Below are 12888 nucleotides of genomic sequence, written 5' to 3' on the forward strand. Positions count from 1 at the left end.
TATAGATGCTTTAGAAGGAAGACAACACGACTCGTCTGATTCAGAAGAAGAAACTTTAATAAATGAGATAGGATTAGAAAAAGTAGACATCAAGGATTTTACGTTTGTCAATATACATTGCGATCACCAATTTTCAAAAGGGAAAGGTTTAGATAGCCAAAAATGTTTTAATTGTACAGGATATCCCAGTAAAGACAGAAGAGCTAAATGTACGAATTGTTATATAGAAGGATGCCTCATGTGCATCAATAAGATATTTAACATTAAAGTTGTAGACCAGACCATAAGTATAAAAGAAAAAACATTAATGTCCTTAGAAAAAAGAATTGATAGTTTAGAAGATAGAATAAATAAATTAGAAAAAGGGAAAGAAAAGGTAGAAAAAGAGGTAGAAGAAAAGGAAGAAATTGAGCTCTTAAATGAAAAAGAAGAATACAAATCGTTTGAAAGATTAATTTGTAATGAAGACAAAAAGATCAATACTATCAAAATACTAACAAGAATAAGAATCCAAAACTATGAAATAGAAACCTTAGCTCTAGTAGACTCGGGATGTGCAAAAAGTATAATAAGTAGAAACATCCTGCCTACAGAAATAATAAAGGATTTTCCCGAACCACAAAGCGCCATGCAAATGGACGGATCTTCAAATATATACAAACATTATGTTAGTAATGGTCAAATAAGTTTTTTAAACACATGCGCAGACTTCTATAAACCAACTTATAAATTAGAAAAAATATGGGTTAGAGATTTAAATATTAGGATAGACTTTGTTTTAGGCTTAGATTTCTTATTACATAATAACGGAAGTTGTCTCCTCACTAGAGATGGAGTAATATTTTCTAAAAACATGACTCAAACCTCCTTAACAACAAAGCCAGTTCCTACAAAATCAAGGTATGTTAAAAATACTGATAATACAAATACGTTAAAATGTAATAAAGGGAAAGAATGTAACTGTACTAAATTACATGTTATTACAGAAGAGGAAGACATTAAAGAAATTGAACTTTTAGAATTAATATCTGATATACAAATAGAGAAAAACTATGATTTAATAGAAATAAATACTGAACTTTATAATTTTAAGAAAGCAATACAACATACAGGAGTTATAAAAAACCAGAAGGACCTAGACGAAGTAATTTCCATCTTAGATAAACTAGAAATAATTGGAGAAAGACCCCTGAAGCACTAGGAAGCCAATCATATAACTTGCAGACTTGATATTATTAACCTAGAATATACTGTTAAAACTGCTTCAATAGAATCCACGAATGAAGACCTGAGGGAATTTGAAGATCAAATAAAAGAATTATTAAATCTAGGGGTAATAAGAAGGTCAACCTCAAAGCATAGGTCAGCCGCATTCATGGTAAGAAATCACAATGAAATACTAAGAGGGAAAGCTAGGATGGTAATAAACTATAAAAGACTTAATGACAACACTAGAATGGATGGATACAAATTGCCAGACAAATCAGAACTAATAAATCGGATACAAGGAAGAAAAATCTTTAGTAAGTTTGACTGTAAGTTCGGATATTGGCAAGTCAAAATGCATGAAGATAGCATAGAGTGGACATCTTTTACCTGCCCAAAAGGACATTTCGAATGGTTGGTAATGCCCTTCGATTTGAAAACAGCCCCTCTAATCTTTCAAAGAAAGACGGATAATATATTTAGAGACTATAAAAACTTTATTTTAGTTTACGTAGACGATATTTTAGTTTTTAGTAATAATACCAATGAACATCTAGGACATTTACAAATGGTATTCAAACTGTTCGTAGACAATGGAATTATAATTAGCAAGAAGAAAATGGAATTATGTAAGACTCTTATAAAATTCTTAGGAGTAGAAATTGGAAATGGAAAGATAAAATTACAACCCCATATAGCAAAAAAGGTCCTAGACATGCCTGATAAATTAGACAATACTAAAGACTTACAAAAATTTCTAGGAATACTAAACTATGCACGAAGTTTCATCAAAGATCTAGGAAAGGTAGCAGGACCCCTATACTCTAAAACAGGAAGTCATGGACAAAAAACTTTTAATGTAGAAGACATTAAACTAGTACAAAAACTCAAACAAATGGTTAAAGATATACCAGATTTAGCCCTCCCACTAGAAACAGATTACCCAATAGTAGAAACAAATGAAAGCCTCGAAGGGTGGGGGGCAGTTTTGAAAACAAAAAGCAATAAATATGGAGATAAAAAAGACGAAAAAATTTGCGCTTATCACAGTGGAAAATACAAAGAAAAAGGAAATATGAGTAGCGGAAATTTTAGCAGTTATATATGGATTAAATAGTTTTAAATTATACATTATTAATAAACAAGAAATTTTGGTAAGAACAGATTGTGAGGCTATTGTAAAATTCCACCAAAAAATAGAGGAAAAAAATAGTAGTAAAAGACGATGGTTAAATTTTTTAGACGCTACGTCAATATACAATATATCTTTAGAACATATAAAGGGAAAAGATAATTCTTTAGCAGATCAACTAAGCAGACTTATGAAAACTAAGTATTTGTTTTCAGCATGAGTACAGATAAAGACAGAGCATCCAGTTCAAGCTCAAGTGGACAGAAAGACAAAGACTTGTTGCAGACTCTCTTAGGAAATACTTTATTTCAACCACAAACAAGACAAAATACAACGAGCATGGAAAGAATATATTTTGGAAAACAAAATTTAATTTTCTATCCTCCATCTAATCTAAGTTTCAGGGTAAAACCAGAAACGAAGATAGATAGACCTCAAAGATGTTTAATAGACAACCTATGGATAGCATACAACAAGATTCCTCGAGACAACAACTATTTCGTGTTAGTAGTAAACTCATTAAGCCATTACTTTACGGACAAAAATGAAGACAAAAAATTCAGATTTTATGTAGTAGTCCAAGGAAAATTACAGGGAGTATTTCAGACATGGATAGAAGTAGTAGATTCAATTAAAGACTTTCCTACCCCACTTTTTAAAGGATTCACTAATTTGAATGAAGCACTAGACTATGCCAGAGGAACACTCGGGCGTAACTATTTCATAAGCCCAGCTTTGAGACAAATTTCAAGACCATCTTTGCAATACAATATTCAGAAAGACATGGACAAAATAATTTTCTGCGATCATTGTTCCTCAATGACGGAAGGATTCAAAAGACTAAATCAGACAATCGAAAGACTAGAAACAGAAAAAGGAAAAATGACACAACATATCCACTCATTACAAGAGAGGATAAGATTTTTACTTGGAAATACCGATCAAGGTAAGAGTTCTCCATCTCACTACAAAATGGATAAGACGGGTGTACATTTCCCAACGAATGTAGAAAAAGCTATTGTACCAGCTAAAGGTACAGCTAGTCCCGTTCAAACGGTAGCGGGTAAAGACTCATCAAATCCGTTAATGGTTGACACTTTACCAAAAAGTGTAAGAATTCTACCGGCAAGTTTCAATACAATGGCAGAAACACGTAAAAGGACAAAAGGATTCCTCTTCCAAAAAAGAAAAAAATAATAATAATAATAAAAGGATAGAAAAAATAATAAAAAGTTCCCTTTACAAATTACTCACAGAGAAGACTAAGGAGGTACAAGAAAAAATTATACGAGAAAATCCAAAGCCAGATCGAGCAATTTCCAACCACGAAGACATAGAGAGTAGCAGCGACGAAAATAATTTATCAGACCAATTTAATCAACATTACGACCCAAATGAAGACAATGATTCGAGGATGTGTTTTGATTCTGTAACACTACACAACCTGGATATCTAAGAAATACATGAGCAATGACATCATCACAAGAAGACAAACAAATAAGTAAGCAGTGACATCACAAGCCATTATAATAAAGAAGACTCCACCTACTACTCCACTACATACCCACTACTAATAAAGACAACTCCACTATTGCAAGAAGACAAAAGCAGGACACTCAATTTCAAAAAAGGTTTCACAAAGCCATGTGACGGTGGGGCCCAAAGAGCACCCGGCAGGTGAAGAAAGCTTTTAAGAATTGAAATCCGAATTTCAAATCCGGATGGACTTCTACTATAGATCTTCGTAATTTTCTCCCTATATCCTGTAGATACTATGTGTATTATTATGTTTAATATAATGTTACTATAATGTTTATATGATGCTTAAATTACTCTTAGTAAATGGTTAGTTCCTTATCTTCTTAGTAACCCCGATGGATTAACCTGTAAATGCCTAGGGAAGTTGAAAGTCCACCATGGTTATGGAACTGAAAGGACTGTGTCCCAGGGTGTGGTTAAAGAAGCAAGTGCTAAGAACATGGGTTAAGGAAAAGAGATGAACAAAGTATAAAAAAAAAAAAAGTAATTTTGGGAGAAATTACATAGATTTAGTAGCAAATCACTACAAACAAGATAACAGAGTAGGAAGAGGGAGTAATGAGTAGGATTTTACAAACTATACTTACAAACGCGGCCTATTATATTTTACAAACAACATAATTATTTCTAATACTTTACTGTTTTTATTTAAACGTATTGTTTTTACAGCAAAACATAAAATAAATAAAATAAAAATAGAAAATCCTTTTGAAAGAATAGTCACAGTCATAGACAAAAATGACTATAGTTATAATGAAATTGACATAGAAGAAGATTTAGAAATAGTAAAAGAAAGATTAAGCACATCAAAAAGAATAAACACGAACTGTGAAATACCACAAATCTCATAAAAAATGAGTACCTCAAGGAGAATAGATAAAACTCTACAAAAATCAATGGAAGAAGAAATAAAACCACATCATTACTACATAACGGGAATAATGGAACAACGAAAATATTTAATATTAATAGATACAGGGCAAGAAGAAAACTATATTACAAGAGAATTAGTGACGGAAGATGAAACTTAAACCCATAGTTAAACCTACTAATTCTACCGCCTATGATTTTCGTGATTGATATCAAGACTTCTTCTGCATATCAACAATACATTGAGGAAACTTTTTACTATGTATGAGGTACAACTAGTACTAGTTGTATGAGCAATTATTTTATTATAGATATAATCTAATCCGCGGACCCATTTTTTGGTTTTTCTTCTTTACCTTTAATTTCTCTTTCCTGCTTTTCTCTAATCTTTCCCTTCTTTTTTCTAATTTTATGTTTTTCTTAAATCTATATTCAGTTACTCTCCCAAATTTATTCAGTTTAGATGAAAATATTTTTTAAATTTGTTTGTTTTAACAAAAATATACTTTTTAAGAAATAATATTTTTGTCATAACTACATAAGATATGAATAATTAACATAATTTTTTAATGTAATTAATAAGACTAGTTTAGTAAAATGAATCTCTAATACAACATAATTAACTTTAGATATAAAACTTGTAAAAGAATAATGAAACACTTGTTATTAAACTAAACATTAAAAATTATTTGGCACTAGGTAAATTTCCCGCGCTTCGCGCGGTGGTGAACTATGTCAATAATCTACTTCTGAATATTTGATAATATAGATATTTTCGAGTGGATAAAGCCCTATGATAAATTGTCAAGAATATTTTATCCAAAGATAAAATGAAATATTTTATTTGTTCTTAAAACCCAAAAGATTTGATTCTTACTGTTTATGCATTTTGTTATTCATTCTTTATTTTACTGTAGTTATTCATCACCAAAGTTTTTAGAAAAGATATGTAATTGTTTCATTTTCTATATTTGTATTTTCAAAAAGTGGTACAAATATTTTATTCATCAATTGCGAGAGTTTTTCTCCTATTAAGGCATCTACATATAGAATCTAAATATTATACATCTTATATAATTAGTTGTGTACTTGATAAGTTAATTAAAATTTAAAAACACATAACTTGGGGTTCAATGAAATAATGTATGTCGCTTAATAATTTGGATTAAATGATGTCTTGGCAAGTCCCTTATTCGAAATTATTTGCAGTCGATGACACTACTTTGATAGCCAAATGGCATATTTTGTTGTTTATGTTTCGAACAATACGGTTAAAACTTTATTTTTTTGTGACTTTTAATCTAATGTTTATGTTTATAAGGAGATAAATATTTCTTTAATATTTGATTAATATGGATTCATCCTACTTTGAGCGGTAATTCATTGACTCCAATCCAACATTTAAACCCCAAACTTTTGATTAAGGTTGAGTATAATACATACCATCCCGCTACATTCCTTTATTTTTTGGATGTCACTAATCGATTGAATGCCTCGATAGGATAGAAAGTTGAATAACTAAAACTCCAAGGTAGTGTGGAACCACCATAACTTCTGAACACTCAAAAGTCCCTTCTTGGATATCCCATAGATTTTTAACCACTGAAAACTCTATCAAGATCAAAATCATTTATTTTACAAGTTTAAGAATTCTAAACTAAATGACACCAATAGTCTATTGATTACATTAAACTCTTAATTAACATATCTTTACTTCAACATAATGATCAAAATCATAAACATAAACAACAAAGTTGAAAACATATATTCAAAAAACAACAATTAATAACATAAGTATAAATTATTGACTGTAAAAACCATACCAAGATCTGTAACAACAAAATGAAACAGAAACGAAAAAATCGAGCCTATTGAATGCACATTATCCCCTTAAGGAAATTATTCTCCTCTAGTATCTGAGGTTTAAAGAAATAGATCCTCTTAGGATAGAACAATTTGATGTTCTTGAGCTGAGGGTCTCCCGGAAACAGCCTCTCTACCTCCACGAGGTAGTGGCAAGGTCTGCGTACACTCTACCCTCCCCAGACCCCACCTAGTGGGATTTCACTGGGTATGTTGTTGTTGTTGTTGTTGTTGTAGGATAGAACAATTCTATTCAAAGTGTATTGATACAAAAACACCGGTCTGAGTGAGCCACTCAACAAGAGCAAAATACACGAATATTTAATTTTGCAGAAGAAGAAAAAGAAGTTCATAATTTTTGTTGTTTTAAAATGAGAGGAAATTCCTCTATTTATAGACAACAAAAGGTAGTGTGAATTAATGCTTATTGTGCCTTATTGGAAAGGTCACAACTCTTTGGAAATATCATAACCTTTCATAAGAGTCACAACTTTTCATAAAAGTCGCAACTTTTCATAAAAGTAGCAACTCTTCATAAAAGTCGCAACTCTTCATAAAAGTCGCAACTCTTCGTAAAAGTCGCAACTTTTCATAAATATCAGAACTTTCTATAAAAGTCACAAATTTCATGAACGTGACTTTTATTAGAAGTTGGGACTCTTCATAAAAGTCGCAACTCTTCGTAAAAGTTGCTACTTTTCATAAAAGTCACAACTTTTTATAAATGTCACAATTTTTCATGAAAGGGAAGGCTAATTTTGAAAGTAAATAAATTAAAAAGGGCGGGCCTAGTGTTCTCTTTATATATATATATATATAATTTGAACATAGAATATAAATATGTTTTTTTACTGTATTTGAAATATATGGAGCAAGAGTTGAAAATAAATTATGTTTTACTTTTATAAAAAATATTGAAATAATATTCATGTTTGAATGTACTTAAATATAATATCAAAAGTGAAAAATGAGTTTAAAAATAGATTATACTAACTTGTTTTTCAAATCTGAAATATACCTTCAAGTTGAAAAAGTTGTATTTCAAATTTTCATGATCAAACATCAATTTTCAAATAAAGTAAAAAATAATTTTTAGATAAATTTTAAAAGTAGAAGTGAAAATGATACGGAATGTGAGGGTCAATTTTTATGACATAAGTGACCATTTAAAGAATTAACTTGAACTTTTGTATGCTCATGCCTTTTTTATTTAATGATAAAATAAGGTTTTTTTTTTTTAAAAAAAAAATTGGTTAAAACAAATAAGTAAAAAAAATATTTTCATATGTACAAAACGAGAGAATAATTAAAGGGTTCCGTAATTCAATTCGTTTCAAAATTAATTTTAAAAAAAAAAACAAAAAATGAGAAAAAAAGGAGAGAGAAAAACAAGAAAGAGAAATAGGAGGCAAAGAAGAAAAACAAAGTATAGGTCCCATGAGTTCAAATGTAATAACAATAAAATAATCCCTCATACAACTAGTACAAGTTGTGCCTCATCCATAATAAAAATCTTCATACAGTGAGTAAAACTAACAATGTGATTCTGCCACCAAATTCTTAATCACTGGCGTCCTTTTCTTTTTCTTCCATAATTACTTTAGCGATTCTATTTATATTTTAACAAGTTAAAATAAACTCTAGATAAAATATGTTCATGTACATAATCAAACATATATACAAATTATTTTCAGGTTATCTATTTAGATGCAAGCTAAGGCTCTTGATGCCAATTGTAAGAAAACTATATGCACAATGGAAGCATACCGGAATCGTACTGCTTACATGAATAATTGATAACAAATAACGATTATGCTAGAAATCATATAATATGCTAGAACACATAAACTTACTGAAATTTAATTCAAGAATTAGCTCTTGAAGCATGAGCAGATACCCTCAATCGAATCCAAGAGTTAGACAGACCTTCAAGCGAATCCATAAGATAGACAACAACTATGGTCTTCTATAGTAATCCCATGTTCACATCTGAACTCTCTCAATACTTGAGTGGTGAAGTATCGTATAGAAATCCTTCAACACTTTTCTAGGTTAGGAGAATCCCTATTTATAGACATTTCTTCCCAATCAAAAAGGAGAAGAAAAACCCACGCTTTTCTTGAAAAGAAGAAAACTAACGTGCATCTAACTTTTCCCCCTTAGAAATAATATTCCAAGTTCTAATTAAATATGGACACTGTAGGCACCACAAAATTAATTACTGAGACTTCCTATTATGGAAATAATTCCAAATAATTAATTTGAGTTATCCTTAACATAATAAATTACAAATCATTCTACTAGAATTTCGTAATTGCACTTCTCAACTTATATTTCTAAATTCCCCATTAAACACTTATGTAAATCCCCATGTTATGTCACGACCCAAACCGTCGTGAGTGACACCCATACTAACCCTTTGGTAGGAGAACCTTTACTACAACCCAAACTAACAAACTCAACTAAAACTAAGGCATTTAAAGTTATGAAAGCAGGTTTATATGCTAAGGAAAAGAAATAGAGAGTTCCCATAAACTTCAAACAAAAGTCTGACCAAAACAAATGCGGAATAATATCTAGAAGCTAAAAGTCAATGTACCAAAACATCTAAAGTTCAACAAGTCTAATAAAATGTGTACAAGCCAATTAAACATAAGAAAATCCTAATGTACTAGTCTACGTCTGAAATGGGGATATAAACGAAAAGAGAACTCATGGAAGCACATTAGAATTGGCTCACCCTTGAATTCTATGACAACCACTCATCTTCTAAATGAGGTCTATCAGTAGCCGCTGAAGATGCCTTGAACTCAACAAAAAAAGAGCAAGTGTTGTATCAGTACACAACCACAGTGTACTGGTAGGATCACGCGACTATCCCACTAAGTGCCACATACATAAGCCATTACAACATCAGAATAACATGCATACACTGAACATATACAATATCAATATCATTTACAAATAACGTACAGTTTCACAATTCTCAAGACATACAATTATGTCAAGTCAATGGTCCTCTCATGGAACCCACATCTAGAATGTTAGTGTACCGGTATATGGTCCCCGTTCCATGTTAAGGTGCTGGATCGTGATACCCATTCCAATGTTTATGCCGGTACGTGGCAACCGATCCCAGTTAGTGTGTTGGAATGCAACACCAGATCCATTTAACAAGCCACAATCACAATCACAAAGTACATTCTCATAATATTACAATCAAGTCATGATTCATGGTATTCAATTATCTGTCTATCCTTATTAACAATTAGTGTGATCAATAATGTAATATTCACATACATACATGTATCATGATGAAGCAAGAACAAACATGTAACACACAACATCAAATCACAACAATCACCTACCTCGAACAAAGCTTGAATCCCTTAAGAAACTTGATTCTTCCCTTTCTGGATTTTTTCCCCTTGTTCTTGGTCTACAAACAATCATAATATTGGGAGGATCAATAAACAACGCCTAATTATCGAGATTATAAACAATAATAGCAATCCTAGGTTAAACCCTTAATCCCCATACCCAGATTAGGGTTTTTTCCACCATAATTTTCAGATCAAAACCTTCCCCATTGATAATTGCCCACTAGTTTAAATTCTACAGATCGAAAAATGGATTCGGGGAGTTAAAACCTTACCTTTAGCCTTAAGAATGGTGAAAAATGGTCAAGAACTCGCCTGGGGTCGTCTCCTAGCTATCAAAGTCGAAAAGTGGAGAATAAAACATTTTTGTGGATTATTTTCTACTTAAGTCACGTTGTCCCGCCACAACGGTCCTCACCCCGCTACAGCGACCCCGCCCTGGCTGGAAAATCTCGCCTTAGCGGCTTGTGCGGAAATAGTGAGCAAATTTAAGAATTCCAAACCCCCATTTCACAACACACCTTCAACCTATGACACTCAGTAACTACCCGTTCACGCTAAGATCAGTTTTGGGTGTTCTACTCACACGAATTTAATTTCGTAAAGTCGCACGGGTTCCTTAACGTCTTAGTTATCTACTCATGTGATCAGAATCATAATTAGATCACCCAATTATTATCATATTTTCCTAGACCTTACTGACTTCGATTTCATCCAAATCTGGACTAGGTTGGGAAATTCCAAGTTACTATGAAAATGTTTTTCGGCCCAAAATTTTTCCCCATTGGCTTTTCTATAACGACGGGAATCGGTCGTTACAATATATACAAATTTACCCATCACTCGTCCCCGAGTGACAAACTTAGGAGAAATAGGATAAAGAGAGAATGTAGTAGTACTTATATCGACAAACAACTGGGATACTTGTCTCGCATGTCCTTCTCAGTTTCTCAAGTAGCTTCGTCAACTGGACGATGCTTCTAGTGCATTCTCACAAACCTAATCTCCTTGGTCCATAACATACGAACATTACGATCAAGAATTGCAATCGGTTCCTCCTCATACTGAAGGTCTTTGTCTAACACAACTGAGTCTCATTTTATGATATAATCCCCATCACCATGATATCTCTTCAACATGGACACATGAAATACCGGATGAACTCCCGATAGGTTAGGAGATAAAGCTAATTTATAAGCCACTGGCCCTACATATTCAACAACCTCAGAGGGACTAATGTATCATAGACTTATCTTGCCCTTCTTGCCAAATCTCATCACCCCTTTCATGGGTGATACCTTAAGAAGAACATTCTCACCAGTCTAAAATGCCATGTCTCTTACCTTATGGTCTGTATACTTCTTATTTCTACTCCGTGCACCTAAAAGTGTAGTTTGAATACTCTTCACCTTATCTTGAGCATCCTTTACTAAATCAACCCCCAGAGGTTTCACATCTCCAGCCTCGAACCATCATATGGGTGATCTACATCTCTTCCCATAAAGTGCCTAAAACGGTGCCATATCCCTGCTGGAGTGATAACTATTATTATAGGAGAACTCACATAAAGGTAAGAACTTATCCTAATGCCCTCAAAAATCAATCACACATCCCCTCAACAGTTCTTCTAACACTAAATAGTCCTCTCTGACTGCCCGTCCGTCTGTGGATGGAAAGTTGTACTAAAAGTGAGTTGTGTGCCCAATTCATCATGTAACTTCCTCCAAAACTTGGAGGTAAACTGTGTACCACGATCTGAGATGATAGAGAGGGGCACCCCATGCAACCTCACTATCTCTTTCACATACACCTTAGCCAATTGTTCAGCATTATAATATATTCTTACCAGAATAAAATGGACTGACTTAGTCAATTTGTCAACCACTACCCAAATAGAATCAAACTTCTCCAAAGTCTTGGGAACACCAACCACGAAATACATGGGTATCCTTTCCCACTTCCATTCTGGAAGTTGGCATTCTCTGAAGCAAGCAGAGCTTTGATGTTCATACTTTACTTGTTGGCAATTTTGACACTTAGCCACAAACTCCGTTATGTCCTTCTTTATGCCCGGCCACCAATAAATTCGTTTCAAATCTCGGTACATCTTGGTCACACCTAGATGAATGGAATATTGCGAACCATGGGATTCTGTCAAAAAATCCTGATCAAGTCATCAACTCGAGGAACACGAATGCTTCCTTTAAAACTAGCACACCTTCCGCATCAAGAGTGGTATCTTGTGCTTTTCCAATAATAGTCTTCTTCTTAAGCTCGTTCAAATTTATATCCTCAAACTGTTTAGCCTTGATCTCCGCAATAAATGTGGCCCTAACCTCAATGCTAACTAACACCCCACCTTTTTCTGAGATGCCTAACTATATGAATTTAGACTCCAAGGTCTGGATTTCCTTAGCCAAAGGTCGCTTAGTTGCAGTCAAGCAAGCCAAACTACCCATACTCACCACTTTTTGACTAAGTGCGTCCGCCACTACATTAGCCTTACTTGGATGATATTGGATGGTCACATCATAATACTTGAGTAACTCCATCCACCTTCGATATCTCAAATTCTGATCTTTTTGGATGAAAACATGGTGCAAGATATGATGTTCAGTAAACACTTCACATTTGACACCATAGAGGTAATGCCGCCAGATTTTAAAAGCAAACACTACCACTGCCAACTCCAAATCATATGTTGGATAATTCCTCTCATGCACATTCAACTATCGTGATGTATAAGCTATAACATTTATATCGAGAATTAACACAACACCCAATCCTGAATGTGAAGCATCGCCATAAACAATAAAATCTTCACCTTCCACAGGTAGTGCTAGAATAGGTGTGGTGGTCAAGAGAGTCTTGAGCTTTTGAAAGCTTTTCTCACATTTT

The sequence above is a fragment of the Solanum stenotomum genome, chromosome 1, assembly GCF_019186545.1.
Source record: "Solanum stenotomum isolate F172 chromosome 1, ASM1918654v1, whole genome shotgun sequence".
Classification (NCBI taxonomy): Eukaryota; Viridiplantae; Streptophyta; class Magnoliopsida; order Solanales; family Solanaceae; genus Solanum; species Solanum stenotomum.